Raw genomic sequence first — 17,335 nt, 5'->3', positions numbered from 1 at the left:
AGATAGCGATCCAGAATGTCAATCTATAACGAAAAGTAGAAACAAGAAACATGATTTAAACAGTTAAAACAATAATCGTGGTTCGGCAGTGCCAGTTATCAAGACACATTAATCCAGGAGTTCCAGGATAGTCGTTGATGAAACGAGAATGATTGCTTTAGCGTGTTTATTGATGTATCAGCAGGGGACTGTTAAGAAAGTTGCCTTGTTCAACCGTCCTCCATGGTTCAAACCTATAGTTTGCACAATGATTGCAGAAAGAAACAGTTTGAACCGTTGTGCCTACAGAGTAGCAGACATCAAGAACAGAATAGCGATGGCAAAGAAGCGCACACTGGACCTGGTCCCCATCTGGAAAGATGGAGGCGTCGATACGTTGTCAAAATGATACATTTTATACTATTTTGCAGTTTTTCCTCTTGCTGTTCTATATTCACTCGTTGTTGTGAAATAGCAGCATATTTTGCACGTATATAGTGATTAAATGATTTGCAATGACTAAGACACGACTCTGGAAGATTTTATTTTAGGTTAGGCAACCTGTGCATTTGCGTTGGGTTGAGTTGAGATGGGTTGGATTTACGCCACAAAAGTACAAGTAATCCGCCTTTGATTTTGTAGTATGCGCAACGTATATATGCATACCTTACTCTCTCCAAAAAGGCACAAATAATCCGCTCTGTGAGAGCCAAACTAATGCCTGGCAACCAATAATTCGAAATTTGTGAAGAAATCATTCAATAACTAAATGTTGGTGGATTTTAAGTTAAATGTGTCATTTAAAAGTGAATACAATTTATATTGCTGGGAAAATGAAACATCTTTCTTAATATTCGTCTGTACTCACCGCGAATCTTCTGCAAAAAGAACCCTCCAAATAGTCGATCTTGTTTGGCCCATTGTCATTATTGTTCCCATCCTGAATACATCCCCGCACTGCTTCTCTGAAGGCAGCCAAGATATCCGTCATCGTGTACACACACAATGCTGATTGATCGATGGGTACATCACTGGTACCCGGAGCTCCTTGGTTCTTGGCAAACACAGCATACAGCACCTGCTCGTCTGCATGGAGACCCAATGATGTCGCTAGATCAGGTCCTGCTGGTCCAAAGTGAGCTGCTTGCACCAAGCTGTACACACTGCCATCTGATCCACTGCACTGTAGGGTAATTTCTGTATAAGCGTCTAGGTTTGGACCGCCTTGACAGACTCTGCTTATCTTAGAAACAAATCGGTTGGAATTCATATCCTCGCTTTGGGAGGCAACAAAATAGGTAAATATACCATGGACTAATCCTAAAAACGTACCTAATTCGAAACGATGCTGTTTCTGCAGTTGAACTAAAAGAGACGGAATCCCTTTCAAAAGATGCCGACAACAATGGGATTTTTCTAAGGTCTCTTCTTGAAATTGCTGGAAAGGGAAAACTGGAAAAAGTATTTTCACCAGTATAAGTAACAACCACATAAAGCATTTTTTGCCCATCTTCTCCTGGAGCTACCAGACCAACAGTAGTTGCACCCTCAAACCCAGCAACGTAAGGAACCGACTCCATCATCACGTTCCTGATATCCTGTAACTGCCGTAACTGACAAATACCATCATACACACCGCCACAGGTTATCAAACTGTTTGGCCGGGTACTGTCAACTACCAGTATCTTGTTGTAGTTATTTGTAAGCTGGCAGGGCATCACACTATCCGACCTGCTGTCATTACAGGTTGAAACATTCTGTATCTCTTCCAAACTACCGTCCAACCTGTACAACCAATTGACAGCCCCAACATACACATCGCCATGGTCACTCAAGGTCAAATGGTTGAACTTTGATGCACGTCTTTAAGCTGGCCAACTCATAGTCTGACAGGTCTCCGTGCCACTCAGCTGATGTGATAAAAACATTTATGCAGATGACGCTCCAAGACAGAGCAATTGCCCACAGGAGGGTGGAGTGTCTCCTACAAGACTCCATAATATTTAGTTCACGGGGATGGCAATGCACCGCTTTGTACAATGCAGTGGGTCATAGAGAAAAGTCTATAGCCACAGACTGTAAAAAAAAATAGATAAATAAAAATTACCAAGGTTTACAGTACAGTAAGGGAATCCATACAATGAAAAGATTTACAGATAAATGATGGTTCTCCTTATTTCTAAATGACTTTTTTTCACAAACGTTCTGACTGTTGGTTTTGCACAAAGTCAATTTCTGGTTATGAAACGAATGTCCAGATCTGATCTTTCGGACCCTTGTTCAGAGCCTAGAAATGTCAAGAAAAAACATTTCTCGTTCGTTTACCTGAAAAACATAGGAAAGGGTGAAAATTAAATACTTTTATGATTGAAGAGACAAAACAAAATCCAAAAATAGGACTGGATGTCGATTTCATTGTTTGTATCGTTCTTAAAAAAAAACACCACACAACTATTTCCACCTTCGTGGAAAGGAAAATGGAAAATGTTTTGTTGTGATATCCAAAAGCAGTTGGCTGTTGCTCGTCTTTAAGAAATATTAGTTCGGAATTCACAATGATATCTGGTTAACATCGATGAACTGGATAGTTAATGTCATACTCGGTTCTTCGATTATTCAGCACCCGGATCTACTACTTCGTGGGCCTTACCAAAACTATCGAGCTGCAACAATATTAATGGTGGAGAACCATTAACAAGGGTAGCAACACCTTTGAAACTTGGATTTTGTTCAAACGGGGCTTTTGTTTCTTTTTAAGAAAAATTGGCCTGTGAAAACACAAACCAAGGAATACCTTTATCAAATATAAAATGTTATACATGTGCATACAAAGTTTAATGTCACGTGACTTTCATGAACATTTTTAAAATGCTGGCAAAATTGAGGAGAATTATTCTGAAGAAACTGGAAATTCCAGTCTAAAAAAAATATCTCGAAGGCTTGAGATGTTGAATGTCTTTAAAGCTGGATATTAAACCGAAATGTTGTCGTCCTTTTTGTCAATTAATCGTGACCTCTTTTCGTTGATGTTCTATACAGATTAAATCTTAAATGTAACCCTTAGGGCCTATCGATATATTTTGACTGAAAGCAGGTTCGTACAGTCCATCTGTTTACCGCTGGCCCTCTTAAGTGCAAAACGGTGTAGAATTCCACATTTAGTCTACGCCCGTAATTCCCCATTCATTCTTCCTCGTTAATAATTTATATTCTACTAGACTGTGGAATAACCAACGACTGACGACTGTTTGAAGCTGTGGGGAAAAGTTATTAATTCAATATATCAAACGTACCTGATAGTGTAGGTTGAATCACTAGCACTCAGAAAATAGTTTGTGACACTTCAAAATATTGGATTGTACGAAAGCAGTCACATCTTTAACAGAGCTTGATGTGACAATTGCGTTATCCGCAACAAGTAACCGTGCTAATGGGCTAGACGCAGAGCAGTTAGTTGCAGATATAGTTAAGGCTGTCTCAGGAGTGCGACGTGATTCTCCTCACGATCCCTCTGCTTAGTCTAAAGAGCAAAAGTTGAGTGACTGATGCTGCGGTCGGTACTCCAATGAAAGTTCTTCATGTTTGTTAAATGATCACTCTACCACTCAGCCCATAGCCACAGCAACATGACCGCAGTGCAGTACTGTATACACATATTGATAGAAAAACATGTTAAATAGAAATGTTTCTTCATGGGCCAACGATCATCATTTGTTAAGTTGCCGAAGCTGAGTTTGTACAAATTTTGGGGTTTCGTTTCCGGGTGTTGAAACTCAAGGTCTTTTTAACAGTTCCCTGAACGGTTGGTGAACTCGCTCAGTTGACGGTACACTCAGTGTAAGTTGTTACTGTGATGAACAAAATATTTTTTTTTAATTACTGACTGGTTTCTATAGTTCTTGAGACCGACAAGAAATCTAGTTGTGACGAAAACAAATCCAATTCACAGTGAATTTTCCCTTTTATTGTTGACTATTATTTTAAAGAACTTTCTGTTTTACTTTGATAAATTTAAATGTCTGGTAGACTTGTACTGTTTTCCATTTATATCCGAATACAATTCCTTTATAAAGAGAGTGTAGTCCTAATCTTTCTCACCGTTAAATTTCCGTAAAACAACTTATGAATCCATAGAAATTCAGTATTTCGTCATGACACGCCGTAATCTCTCTGTCTAGTTTTCAGTTATGCTCCGGTTCTGTTGTTTTTATAATGCCAGCATTACGAGATAGCAAAAACGTTTTCTGGCAATAAACCCAGCATGTCTGGATAAATCACGAAGCTAAGGATCGAGTTGTCTACCCGACTGACAAGAGGTGTGTAGAAATAACTGGAGACAACCAACAGAGGAGTGTCCGTGATGAACGGCTGAGCCTACACTCGCAAAACCCAAAATGTTCAACTCCACATGCAGTAGAAAGAGAAGTCTATCGGAGTGTACACATTTACAAAACATGACTTATTATGTACAGGTGAAGTCACTGTTGTTTAGCTCGAAGCAAATATAATTGCTAAGGTATGTCATCATTATGGGAGCGACTCCAGCTACGAATTACCACAAGTTGTTTCCGTGAGTAAACTCACGCTATTAACATTACGCATATTCAACTGCAGGGCAAATAAATATCGCTTCCGGGAGCAAACTGGCGATATTAACAATACGTGTATTCAACTGCTGGAGTGCTGGACAAATACTAATCTACATTGGTTTCGATGAAGTAAACACTGACTGTATTATAGAAGCACTACAAAGACGGTGTCAAGTTTAACAAAGGTTTGGTTGAACTACTTCCTTGAGAGGTACTTTGACACGATGGGAACCGACTTTAGTTTCCTGGTGCATACGTTAGGGTTTATCCCATCCACAGGTGATACTGGTCAAATTGGCAAGGATAGATTGTTTCGTTTCACCTGTCATTTTCATGGATTTTACTCACTTTTGTGTCCTGATAAATTTCCGTCTCACACTTATTAAAACGTGTAGTTAGTCTAGTTAGGTCTGACTGCGAAATACTCCAGCTTGTACTTAGCAGACAGTGCGACACGGTGTATGGCGTTATTATTGTGCGCATGACTAGCAGAGAGCGCAGGCTGGAAAGGCATCCTCTTTTTTCAGATATAACTTAGGATTTTGGTCAAGTCTTTTTAAAATATTGTGTTCTAGAACTGATAAGGAATCGGGATACGTCACTTAATCAAAAGCACACAAAAACGAGTATCCACAAACTCGCCATTTTGTGTAACTATAGCGAAGTTAAAGAGGTTGTGGAATGCTCGAAGACATTTCCGTCATTTTTGGGGTATATGTAGCCTAAGGTGTGATGAAATAAAAACGACTATTGTTCCTGTCATGAAATGAGTACAAATGGTACTTTTGAGAGCTATTTTTCAGGTCCTGTGTCGACCGAACGTGCAATTTGTGTAAAAGTCGTCGTTGCGGGCAGCAAACAAAACACAGTAAATTGTGACGTAATAAACAGGACTCGTTTATGCTACTCTGCATCGGGAGTCCTGTTTATTACGTCACGATTTACTGTGTTTTGTTTGCTGCCCGCAACGACGACTTTTACACAAATTGCACGTTCGGGTCGAAACAGGCATGACAGGACTTGAAAAACAGCTCTCAAAAGTACCTTTTGTACTCATTTTATCACAGAAACAATAGTCGTTTTTATTTCATCACACTTTAGGCTACATATACCCGAAAATGACGGAAATGTCTTCGAGCATTCCACAACCTCCTTAACAAACGGCGAATGTATTTGTCTTAATTTTTAGCAGATCATCATGAAAACAATCATAAATATGTTAGAATATTTAACAATACTAAATTGTTTGTAAGATCGGTTCTGGACAGATTCGTCAGTTCGTCAAACTCTGACGATTTATCTGAAATATTGTTCGATAATGAATCGAATCGAATTTGAACGAACATTGTATATGCAACAGGAGAGAGGACGAGAAACATTGGATCCTCATCAAATCAATTTTTTAAACTGATGAACAATTCTAGACGTCAACGTGCATACAAACGAATATATTTGTCATCCTCCGTTTTCAAATTTATCCCACAGGGAATCTGAGGCGTCTTTTCTGAGTGCCCCGCCCACTTTGTTAACAACTCCAATCCACCGCTGCTAGGAGGAACGCTTTCAATGCCATGCAGTCTCAACACTGATGAGAAGGAAGGCGAGCATGAGGTACATCTTGCAAACCTTAAAGTACCTTAGCTACAGTTCCCCTGCATCGTTAGAAGTATCATACAAGCGACACTTCTAATGTAATACTTGAAATACATTGGGAAGTATTCGTGTATAATCCTGAGCCAACCGGCGGTGTTTACAGGTCAATATCCGCTGGACGGTTTTATCTGGTTGTTGCATTGTTTAGATTCGTTTTCACCCGCATTTGCTGTCTTTGGTATCAATGTTGTGACTACAACCTATTTTATTTGAGTCTCTCGGATTTTCCCCAAATCTCATTATACAAAAGTCAATAATAGTGTAGTTTGCTATTACTCGATGCATTTTCAGGTGTTTACGGTGGGATGAACTAAGTCGTACAAACCAATTAACACTGCATGAAAATCAGACTGGCGCTGGCCTTTTCCAAAGATGTGAGTTGTATTCTTTGCTTTACTCACAGTTCCGTAATACTGAGTCAAAACACTGCAGTGTAATTCACTGCAGTGTATTTCATTTCTCTTTACCCGGTGTGTAAGTGTGACGTCATTTCAACTTGACCATGCTTCTGCACATAGTGTAGCATTGGAACCAATGGAACCGGAAGTAAGTGCATCTGGAGTGCTTAGCCAATGGGCGCTAGTGATCAGTGGGGCGCGCGCGTGTATATGACGCAGTCACTTACGAACCGGATAGTATCACTCCTGCCAAAATATGGTGAGGACATGCTTTCACATAACTTTCATTTTTTCTAATACAGTACAAAAAAATCATGTAAGGCCTACAAATACAACTCCGATTCGAATGCCTTGAATATGCAAAATTACGCAGTGTGATATTATATTCAGATATAAGTAGTCAACTTAGCGTACAGAATTATATCGAATATATTGCATATAAAAGTTGCAATGAAGTCATGTTGTGTTTCTGCATTATCGAGGCACCAGGTGAGCGGCTATTCTTACCTTACATTAAGAAGTACTTTTACAAAGGTGTGTTTATTTCTCGCAACAGCTTTGATAGATGACTCTCCTTTCACACATAAAAAACACGACGCGAATTATGTAAATACAGCAATTTTACATGTAGTGTTATTTTGCCGTGAAGCGAAGGGGTATAGGCTTCAATAAAACTGGAACGAAAACATACCCACTGACTCTTCTATGTGATTTACTTGTCGAGCTGATTTATTTTGCTTCTGTCCACCGAAAATCATGCCGAAACTTCCCTCATGTTTCCACATATCATTCTGCCACTCATTTTTCCTGTTGCGCGTACTCTTTTCCCGCGCCTCCAAATGTATACATTGTAATCATTTATTGTCTAGCGTATGACCCTGGCGACCTCGGCGGGTCTGCCCAGATACGGATACTTTTTATAGGTCTTGTCTGACGCCCTCTCTTGATCGCAATAATAACACAAAAATGCATGGCCTGACAAAAGATTATTTCGCTACAAACTCCCCTACTTGGGTGATCTACTCCTGGAGATCAAGGTTAAAAGTAATGCTTTCACAGGATCAAACAAAATCAAAATGTCGTTTCTTTACAGCATACATTATTTGCCTTACTACACATACTTATTATAAACAAGGAAAAACTGGAAATACAACAAGCTTGAATAACAATTGATAAAAATGAATACGTGTACTGCTATGTATCCATTCAGGCTGTCTTCTATAACAGTCATGTAAAAGTTACAATGATTGGCCCAAAATCTCGATAAACTCTATACACATTATACTCTGTTACATGATACAACTCCTCTTTTGAATTTACATGTATGAATACTCTAATCAGTTACAAATGTAGCTTAATAATCGTGTCCTTGAAGCTAAAACCAGATACGAGAGTCGAAAAACTTAAGTAACTTTCGTAGTGTCCTCTCATACTGTAGCATTCCTTCCGAATTAAGATGCACCCCATCTAAACTAAAACGCGGGTTCTTGAGACCCCGATGGCGCCAAACCCACCATCGATCTTCAAGGAACGTGGACTTTTCCAACAGCTCATTGAAATCTATGACTCTCCTATTAAATGTCTGCAATGACACTTGGTAGCTTCTCAACCCCCCGGTTCGTGGCAAAACTGGTAAAAACACCAAAGTATCGGGGTATACGTCCCACTTATGAAGAGCAGACACCATATTACAAAGTGAGGTGTGAACCTGGCTAGGGGTTCGCTCAACCGAACACAGATCGTTTGTTCCCAAATCAATAATTAATACTGTGGGTTGCAATTGCTGTAACTGTCGGAAATAACGGCCTTGGTTACACAGGACCCGGTCAAAAGTCAACCCACCTTCGCCAATACATGCGATAGGGATTTTGCTTCTCTGCAGTTCGACCTCATATGCAAAACCATGTCTGTTCCTCATTCTCTTTACGAAACTGTGACCAAAAAGTACAAAACCTCCCATAATTACTGGAGATGTTGGCTAGCCAAGTTGTCACTACAGGAAACTGGATTCCCCAAACCTTCCTTCGAAGTAGCAACAAGGCTTTCCACACACCTGAAAGAAAGTTATCAAAACAGGTTACTATTATACATACAGGTACTTACAAAATACTACATAACTCTGTAAAATTCTTGTATTTCCTGTCAAACACATGTTGATGCTGACAGATGGGTGATCACCAGGCGGAAACTGGATACCCCAGCCTTTCCTTTAGTAACTTCCCAACGTACAGCACGCAACAAGCGTTCAAACAAAGTAGATAGACATTACTTTATAACTGACTTGGGCAGTCGAAATGGGTTGCTGTTCATGCCCCGATTAATTCTCTGAGACCGTCTAGGCAGCTTAGAGCCACCTGGCTCCCCTACTTTATCACTGCCAACACCATGTTGTTTTTGACCCAACACTTGTTCTACGGGTTGCTCTATTACATCCCAATCTGAATCTGAACTGGATTCCTCACTACCCTCAGAATCAATTTCCGCCATAGGGTCAAGTCGTAAATATTTCCTATTTACGATTCGCTCTGGTCCACCTCTAATAGGACGGATTCGGAAAACATCCCCATGTTCACTGGTCCAAATTACCTTATATGGGACCTTTTCATATTTATCTGCTAATTTGTGACGACCTTTAAATGCTAGTCTTCTCATAAGCACCTGTGAACCACAGTGTATGGGTTTGTCGACACGCTTACTATCGTGACGCTGCTTATTTTGGATATTTCGCTTAGTTACTCTCTCTTTTACAATCTCCCTAGCACGATCTAGCAATTCTCCCTGTTCAGCAACAAAGTCCTGCTCCCAATTACTATCATTCCTTCCTAGCATCTGATCCAAAGGGATCAGAGGTTCCCGCCCAAACATTAAAGTGTACGGAGGGACCCCAGTCGTACAATGAGGTGTTGCATTGTACACAAAAACTAAATGCGATAGTAAATCTGGCCATTTGCGCCTGTCACGCTCATCCAGAGAGCGAATCAACCCAAACAAGGTCCGATAAAAGCGTTCGGCTTGGCCGTTCCCTTCAGGGTGGTACGGGGTGGTTCTCGTCTTTTTAATTCCATACAAGGTGCAAAGCTCCCTTACAATATCCCCCTCAAAATTTCTCCCTTGATCGCTGTGGAGTCTATTCGGGATACCAAACTTTGTGAACCAATGGTCCCTTAACACTTTAGCAACTGTGACTGCGTGTTGATCCTTACAAGGTACTGCTTGCGAAAACTTTGTGTATACATCTGTCATTATAAGAACATCTTCAAATCCCCTGCAACCCTTGTCAAGTTTAACAAAGTCTACCGCTAGAACTTCCAAAGGCCGAAATGCCAGCAGATGACGCATGGGAACCTTTGTCTGCGGTTGAGCCACCTTGGAAGTAATACACCTCTGGCAATGGTCAATATAATCACGAACGGTTGCCGTCATTTGTGGCCAGTAAACCCGTCTCCTTAATAATGAACTTGTCCGGACAACTCCCTGGTGCCCCCATCCGTCATGGCAACCTTGCAATACTCTCTGTCGAAGACTTTTCGGCAAGAGTATCTGGAATAATTCTCCATGTATAGGATCAATTACCCGCCGGCAAAGAACCCCGTCACGATCAACAATACGTGACCACTGATCAAGCCATAATTTAATCTTAGGTGATTGGCCATGTTCATCAGACACTACCTCCCCTGGTGTCCACCTCCGGTTCCAACACTCCCAGACACAACCCAACTCTGTATCACGCTTTTGCAAGGAAGAAAGTTGCTCCGTCGACCAAGACGGAAACACACCAGGAGGTCCAGCCCCCTCTGTGGGTACTTCATTATGTGCCTGTTTAACCTTCACTTTATCAACTACTGCTGTCTTGGGAAGTAAAGTCGAGTGCAACTTATCCTGCATAAGACCTTCAACCTCTGACGAATCACTTGCATGCCCAGGATACCTACTAAGTGCATCTGCACATCTGTTGCTTCTCCCTGAACGGAACTGTACTTCAAAATTGAACGCGGCTAATTGCGAAACCCAACGCATCTCAGTAGCACCTAACTTTGCTGATTTGAGGTAAGCAAGCGGGTTATTGTCAGTAAGGACAATAAAGGTTGCCCCCAAAAGGTGATCTCTAAACTTATCAACTACCGCCCACTTGAGCGCCAAAAGTTCCAATTTAAAGGAACTATAATCCGGGTATTTAGCTTCAACACCCCTTAGACCGCGGCTGGCATACGCTACCGGATGCCTTCTACCATTCTCGTCATCCTGACACAGACAAGCTCCTAAACCCTGCAGGGATGCATCCACCTCCAGGACAAATGGTTGGGCAAAATTGGGATAGGCCAAAACTGGTGCATGTGTTAAAGCATGCTTCAATGCATCGAATGCTAACTGCGCATCTGAGTCCCAGACAAAACTAGGTAACTTGCCTCTCGCATTGCCCTTAGCCTGTGAGGGTATAAGAGCATGCAGTGGCGCCGCTATTCTGGAGAAGTTTTGCACAAAGCGCCTATAATATCCAGCCAGGCCCAGGAATGATCTAAGCTGCGCGGCATTCTCCGGAATCGGCCAATCCTTAATTTTCTGTATTTTGTCTTCATCCACAGCCACACCCTCTGGCCCAACCACATGCCCCAGGTAGGACACATGTTCACTAAACAAGTGGCACTTTGAGCCCTTCACCTTTAATCCAAACTGAGCAAGCCTAGACAAAACCCTGTCCAACCTGTTGATATGTTCTTGAACAGTAGACGAAAACACCAAAATATCGTCAAGATAAATCAGTAACTCACACAGGTTCATGTCACCGAGACACATCTCCATGACCCTCTGAAAGGTTCCTGGTGCATTTACTAGCCCTAAAGGCATTCTGGTGTATTCGTACAAGCCAAAGGGAACCCGAAACGCAGTTTTACTGACAGAGTCAGGGTCCATCGCTACCTGATGATATCCGTGTGCGAGATCCAAAGATGAAAAATACTTAGCCCCCCGGAGTGCCTCCAGTGACTCCTCAATTCGAGGCAAAGGAAAGGAGTCACGCACCGTTTTGGCATTCAGCCGCCTGTAATCGACACAAATTCTTAAGGACCCATCCTTCTTTTGTACAAGCACTATAGGGCTCGCATAGGGACTACTACTCTTTTGCACAATGCCCTGGTCCAGGAATTTTTCAATTAACTCCCTAACTTCTTTAAAGTGGTGTGGAGGGATACGCCGATATGGTTGGTTTATCGGATGGTCATCGGTTGTCTGAATCTTGTGAGGCACTTGGTCACAAAACCCAAGGTCCAGTGAATCTTTTGAAAACACTGAGTCATGTTTTTGAATCAAGTGCACTATCTGATCCCGATCCTCCCTGCTCAATTCTACACCCAAGTCAAGACTTAACCTAATGGGTAACTGGTACTCCGAACCATCCTCGAAAACGTACAACTCGCCGTTCGGCGACGACCCCCCATCACCTATTTCAATATCATGGTCCACGGGTTTGCCTAAATCAGTCTGGGGCAACTCCTGATACCCCAATGATTCACAAAGGATATTACTCACTGAAACATGAATCCCATCTGACCCTTCCTCAAGTTCAACATTGGGCCTGGTAGTGATCTTTGTGACGCTGGCAAGTTTAAAGTGTGAAGGTATTTCAAGTACATGGGCTCCCACATTTGCCACCAACACATTGACAATTCTACCCCTGGTTATCTCACATGAATCATAAACCTTAAAGTTGGCACCCAAAGTACATGTACCAGAGTCGGATTGTTCCCCTGTTCTATTACTGAGCCCCATTTCGTTCACTCCAGGCAGACCCTCAACCAAAACCGTACACCCCTCTAAGGTGTCAGTCGGTGCTCTTAAGTAACACGGTATGCTGCGCACCTCTCTTGGCAATATCATGGTTGGGTTTCTGCCTGTACGCGCAGCTACTGGTCCCTTACCAGATGTCTCCTTGACTATATTTTCAGTTTCAGTTTGGTCCAATCCCCTTGAAAACCCATACCACTGTAATGCCAATGACCATGCACCAGCGTCTTCATGCTCGGGTTCTATTGTAAGATCTTTCAGTAAGTGCAGTACGTTGCATCCAAGCAACACTGGACAAGGTCTATGTTTTGGGTCAGCCTCCACAGAATCCTTCACTACTAAAAAATGGCCTACAACTGTGTAGTTGTAAACACTCAAAGGGACTTCAACATACCCCTCAATGGGTAGTTCAACGCAACTTGCTCCAAAAACTCGCAAATGCGTCCCTATCTGTTTCAATCCGGCCATCTTTTTAGCTAGATTCTCCCTGTAGAAAGATGCAGAAATCAGAGACGCCTCCGCTCCGGTGTCAAGTACACATGTGGTTTTGACGCCTGCCAAAGTCACACAAGCCTTTGGACTTTCTCGCACCAACTTAGAGAGCACCTCATCAATGGAAGACTCTGACTGCACCCTTCCACATTGGGAATCTCCATTTTGTGAGGCCTTTTGGACCTTGTCCTCCACCACTCGGCCTACAGTTGTGGAGCATGGGGGTTTAACCCCTCCCCGACTACTTTACCCTGCACATTACTACTTAACTGTGGTTCGCGTGATGGCTGAGCTGTTGTCGCTGCCTCCTTAGCTATTCTGCGCTTGCAATGAGCCTTGATATGCCCTGGTTTCTTACAGTAAAAACAAACCAGAGGTGGTCTGTTCCCGGCAGTATCCGATACCCACGGAATTTTCGCATCTTGCCCTACATGTACATGTTTCAACAATGTAGTCAACTGCTCCTGTTGCTTTAACAACATACCCTGTTGTGACTGGAGACATCGCAACAGCTCTTGCTGTTGTGCTAACACCTGTTGCAACTGGTCATTATTCCTATTAACTGAAATTTCATTGACCTTGACCCCCGGTGTACTATCTTCAGCCTCAGGTGATACACTTTCAGCTGACACCTGGTGCACTTGACTCCGTTTGGGGCGTGACCCCCCTTCAATGTCACGGAAAAGTTCCCGTGCTGCATCGCGCATCTCACTGAAACTTTGGGAAGGTTTGGCTAACTCAAGCCTGCGCAGCTCCAGCCTAACAGATTGAATTCTAGCACCAGCGACAAACTGGCTGATTAATACCCTGTCGCGTAACCCCTTGAGGGCGCCCTTCTCGCCTTCTGTCGCGACTTCAAGGATTCGATCATGAAGTCGCATAAGCGATCTAGAAAAATCCATCAGTGATTCTTCCTCCCTTTGAGTGCGCTCATAGAGGGCTTCTTGAAGAGACTGAACAGTCTCGTCCGCACCAAAACTCCTCTTAAGCAGTTTCTTTAGGGAAGCAATATTGTTTTTAATTTCATCCCCATGGCACTTAATCTCCTCCCGGGCTACCCCTGTTAAATGCTGAATGACAACCTTTGCTTGCTCATCCTCCGGGATACTGCATTGCTGAATGTACACATCTACTTCATCTAACCATTCTATTATAGTGGGGTCCCCTGCCCTTGTGGGTTTACCCGAAAACTTTGAAAGTTTGATTGGGCGCTGTGATACAGCCCGAGGCTTATCCTGCTTTAGGGCATTTGTCAGCCCTGTCACCAACTGGGTTATCAAATCTGTTTCTGAGTTAGCCATAATATTTGCTTCTGTGCCAAACAAAAATCCCTCAAGCACTCTCAATCAAACTTTCATAACTTGGGACACACTATTGCATATGAACACAGGTAAATGAGATAATGAGCAAACTACATGTATTAGGCAGACTTCAAACACACCTCGACAATACAACAACTGGGTATTTTGTGTTTTCAGGGCAACCCTTAATGAAATTATAGCCTACGTACTGTTCAACATACAATTAAAGGTGAAAGTTCATTAATCAGTCCTGCAGTTACAATACCATGAGCTGTTTCACCAGTCGATCCAGGCCGGAGACTTGTCAATCCTCAGTTCATCCACCGCAGCGTTGAACCGTCACTCCAGTACAGCAGGTGTAGCCGACTTGACTGTTGCCCTCTCGAGCTCCCCACACCAGTAGGCCCAGTCCAAGCGAGTCTCGGACATCAAGCTTCACGCCTCTGTCATCCAAATAGTGCTATCCGTCACAGCAACACCCCCGTTGTTCGAAGTGCAATAATTCAACGTCCAGCGAAGGCGTTTGTGTAGTTGCGGACCCCGTCTCCTCGCAGCGAAGACCGTACATCCGCTGCCCACGGGTCTCGGTGCGGATCAAACGGCAGCTGTCACGGCACAGCGGACTTCCAAGACAGTCCGCTTTTCAGCAAGTCAGGCTCGATTGGGAAGGCCTGCAGCTCAGGTCTCGGTTGCATCAATGGATCGACGAACTCTAAAACCGTTCGCCGTATTTCGTCCCGTCTTGAAGCTAGCTAAGCAGCAGCCCAGGCAAAATGATCTCTCGACGATACGCTCCAAAATTCTGTTTTTGTCGTCGTCAAGTTCACGTTTCAAACACGTTACCCACACCCCATCCGTGTTACCAATTTGTAGTGTTATTTTGCCGTGAAGCAAAGGGGTATAGGCTTCAATAAAACTGGAACGAAAACATACACAATGACTCTTCTATGTGATTTACTTGTCGAGCTGATTTATTTTGCTTCTGTCCACCGAAAATCATGCCGAAACTTCCCTCATGTTTCCACATATCATTCTGCCACTCATTTTTCCTGTTGCGCGTACTCTTTTCCCGCGCCTCCAAATGTATACATTGTAATCATTTATTGTCTAGCGTATGACCCTGGCGACCTCGGCGGGTCTGCCCAGATACGGATACTTTTTATAGGTCTTGTCTGACGCCCTCTCTTGATCGCAATAATAACACAAAAATGCATGGCCTGACAAAAGATTATTTCGCTACATACATAAGGAAGAACGCATATTAATTTGGCAAAATAATGCATAATATGCACGTGGCATCAGTCTTCACAGACTTGTTTGTAGGAATAGATGAATCTCCACTGAATATCAATTCAAAGGGATTCCATTTTTTCATGAGAGTCTAACGGTACAGTTGTGTTGACAATGGAATATCCCTCAATCAATGTCTGTACTAAGGCGAAAACCTGTGCACACGCGATTACGTTAGAACAGATATTTAGTCAGCTAGCAGGCCTGCGTGTACATGTATTGAAAATATAACAGTAATGTCAATTATGCAATAGAATATATGCAGGTGGAGCATTCAAATTAAAAATGCCGATTTTAGTCGTTTTTGTATTGATTTAAAGCAGGATTTAGATTAATGATTAAAATAATTCAAATCAAACAACCCTGTTCCCCAAAAATACTCTACAAAATGCATATCAAGTATAAGAAGAAAGTCATCGGATAAATCGATCTGTCTGTGAAATGTATGTGATTCAACACATCTGAACTAAAATTTGTCTTAACATTTTAAACAGAAATTCAATGTTTGCTATAAGTTAGCAATATACCATTGCAATGCTAATAATCTGAATAAAAAGGTGATTAAATATGTATCTGTGTATCGAATGAATCATGATCCAAAAGCAAGATTAAATCGAATCAAATGAAAATCGAATACATGTATGAGCCTTTATACAACACTCGGTGCTAACTACAATCATTGTTAGATCTCCAACTCTGCAACTTTTTAAAATAAATCTTTCGAAGTCATTTACCAACTTATTCTGGTATTTTGTTAACCTGTTAAGCCAGTTTGTTTTTCTACATTAACTGGCAACCATTGAGCAGCCTCAGTTACCTTGCTTAAAGAACTTCTTTTCAAAATTGCTATTTTTTTGCACCTTCGACAGAACACTCTCCTTTCACCATTTTTAAAACACTTTTAAAGGTAAACAAGATATCATCTCAATGAAATGAGCTACAATTCATATTTATTTCGCAGAAGAATGCAAATGCACGTGTCATCTGTCTAAGTATATAGGTCTTTACTGGTGTTCCAAATATACAAATTATGTCAATTATGTAATACAATATTTATTTTAATAATTAAATGCTAAAAAACAAATGTGTACAATACGTTAAATAAAATAACATTGCTATTAGTGTTTGCTCCAAATTTTAGTTTTATAGCGATACCGACAGTCGATAATTTATTGATAACTTCACCATTTTTTATATAAATGTTTTGTGCAACTTGCAAGAATCTGTAAGGAAATTTCCCAGTCGGCAAGTTATCATTTGCAAATAAACATTGTATGGCTTGTTATTATTTTACTGTTTGTACAGGAATGTACTTTACGAAGCTAATGGTTATATAATACAATACTGGAAAATCACTGTGTATTTTAGAAAAAACGGTTCAAGTATTATTATAAAATGTGAACATTTTTATCTTTAAAAACAATCATGCATGCACTCATTTGAGGGAAATCCGAATATTATGAAGTTCAACAAAATATTTATCTGTGAACGTTTCATTCAATGATGGTGAACCACAGTAATACCTCAGATTTAAATACCACAGTCCATAAACAACAAATGTCAATCGCAGAAAAAAAAATGGCATTTGGCATTGGTTTAAGACGCTTAAAAAGCCATGTTTTAGCTATTAGTTTAGCCTGCCACCTTCTATATATTGTAAACGATTTCATTCCAATACACGGAGAGAAAAGACTAGGATCTTTTTTCTTAGGAATGAAAGTGAGCAAGAAGCGTGTCCTATTGATCCATCTTGATCAATAATGATTTTAATATATTGGCCACTTGAAACAGACTTTTTTCTTTAAACCATTTTCTTTTCGGATACTTCTTATCTGGGAATGTGCAAGACACT

General features: G+C 41.5%; 1 pseudogene; it reads right to left on the bottom strand.

Moving 5' to 3' along the window:
• Positions 1-826: 826 nt before the first annotated feature.
• Positions 827-1,977, bottom strand: LOC119734275 (annotated as a pseudogene).
• Positions 1,978-17,335: the final 15,358 nt, after the last annotated feature.

This window comes from Patiria miniata, unplaced genomic scaffold (assembly GCF_015706575.1).
Source record: "Patiria miniata isolate m_02_andy unplaced genomic scaffold, ASM1570657v1 HiC_scaffold_10, whole genome shotgun sequence".
In the NCBI taxonomy this organism is placed as follows: domain Eukaryota; kingdom Metazoa; phylum Echinodermata; class Asteroidea; order Valvatida; family Asterinidae; genus Patiria; species Patiria miniata.
Note: the sequence above shows the minus strand (reverse complement) of the source record. Positions and strands in the feature narration are given on the sequence as shown.